The sequence below is a fragment of the Myotis lucifugus genome, unplaced genomic scaffold (genome assembly GCF_000147115.1).
Source record: "Myotis lucifugus unplaced genomic scaffold, Myoluc2.0 scaffold_1826, whole genome shotgun sequence".
Lineage (NCBI taxonomy): Eukaryota > Metazoa > Chordata > Mammalia > Chiroptera > Vespertilionidae > Myotis > Myotis lucifugus.
Window position 1 is genome coordinate 26,164 of NW_005872874.1, and position 1,784 is coordinate 27,947.

General features: G+C 58.0%; 1 protein-coding gene across 1 annotated transcript in view; it reads right to left on the reverse strand.

Annotated features, from left to right (window-relative positions):
- LOC102433252 (vacuolar protein sorting-associated protein 37C) overlaps positions 1-1,545 on the reverse strand; it is a 13,578-nt gene extending 12,033 nt beyond the window's left edge. Inside the window, 1 exon segment of the mRNA XM_023748799.1 lies at positions 1,112-1,545. The gene's annotated coding sequence lies outside the window, so the exon portion shown is untranslated.
- Between the last annotated feature and the right edge of the window lie 239 nt (positions 1,546-1,784).

Consider the following 1,784-nt stretch of genomic DNA (forward strand, 5'->3'; position numbering starts at 1 on the left):
GCGGAGAGCACACGGCTCTCCCTTAATCTCTGGGAGGTATTAAATTAGGGAAGGGCCTCCTCCGTACGTATCGGCAAAATCCACAACGGGTCTTCCCCCCGCCAGGTCTCTTGTTACCAACCATGGGAGTAATTTTTCCTAACGGGCCCCTCCACTCGCGTTCCTCTTTTCCCCCGGGGGGGACCCCACTCTGTTTGTTTTCATAAAACTTTGCAAACTTTTTTTTCAAAAGGAGAAATATTTGGTTTTTTTCAAAACATTATCCCCAAAACCCCCAGGCCAAGAAACCAAATCCGGAGGCCCCTTTTTTTGGGAAGAAATGTAAAAAAGAGACCCCCTATCCCCCCGAAAGTTCTAAAGGGGGGCCCCCCCAGCCCCTTCCCCAGAAAGGGGTTTAAAAAACCGTTTTTCCTAACCCTCACCCTTCTGGTCCCGGTTTTCCCTGCCTGGCCCCTGCCCAAGCCCTTCCTCGCCCCCTTTCAGAGGCCATGGCCCACCTGAAGGCCCAGGCCGGAGGGAGGGTTCTGCATGGGAAACCCTACCTGGAAGCCCTGGTCCCTACAAAGCCCTGGGGGGGGGGGGGGCGGGGGGGTGGCAGGATGAAGTCTTGGGAGGAGGAGCAAGGCAAGTGCCGCAGAGGGAGGAGGTGTGGGACAGAGGGAGGAGGTGTGGGACAGAGGGTTCCAGGCTGCGGGAAGCGGTGCAGAGGAGGGCGGCGGATGGGGTGCCGAGGGCGGTGGTGGAACCATGCTTACCACCTTCTGCTGTTCCCCCCCTCCCAGCCTCGGGGTCCCACCACCGAAACAGAAAGAGGGCAGTGCCAGAGCCACTGCGCACAGAGCACCGTCCGGGCACTCTCCCCTCAGCGCGTGTGGCCCTCACTGGTCTTCGCCGGGGAGTCCCTTGGTTCTCCTCCCTTGACAGACAGGAGCACGGCTCCGAGGGAGGTTGGAGCCTGGACTTCACCCAGGGCGGTCCACCTAGGGCGCTCCGGCTCCGGGGCCCGCCCTGCACACGGCACCTGCCGCCTCTTAGTCATACAGGGGCGCGTCTCTCCTCTCCTGCCCATCCTAAGCCCCCCCGGGGGGGGCACTCCATCACCCCAACAAACCTGTTTGGTATTTGCTCACGTTCTCACATCAACGCGTGGGAGGGGAAGTTGTGAGAGAAATGCCCTGGCGGAGCGCCTGCTCGGCAAACATGCCGTCACCCGTCACCCATTGCGGGGTCAGAGGTCTCTCTGATGAGGCAACGATCCAGGAACAAACCAGAACCTTCTGAGAACTCCAGACCCTAAGCAGAAGCTAAGAGAATTCCCAAACAACAGAGATCTGATCAGATTAAAACCAAGTCTTCAATGGTCTGATTGTGAGATTCTGGAAAAACCCTACGGGTCCCGGCCAACAGTGTCCGAAGATGATTCAGGCGGCTAGTCACCCCAGCGCCCTCTGAAAGGCAGACTTAGGTCTGATGAGCCAATCTCACAGCAATGAGAAAAGGAAGAACAGGATACCCAGGGGAAAAATCGCACGTCCGAGCTCAGCAAACCCACAAACTCCTGGAGGTAGTGCTCCCCACAGCTGCCTTGTAAGAATCACTCCGTGCACATGTTAAAGACACAGGTCCTTGCCCTAACCGGTTTGGCTCAATGGATAGAGCGACGGCCTGCGGACTCAAGGGTCCCGGGTTCGATTCCGGCAAGGGCATGTACCTTGGTTGCAGGCACATCCCCAGTAGGGGGTGTGCAGGAGGCAGCTGATCGATGTTTCTCTCTCATCGATGTT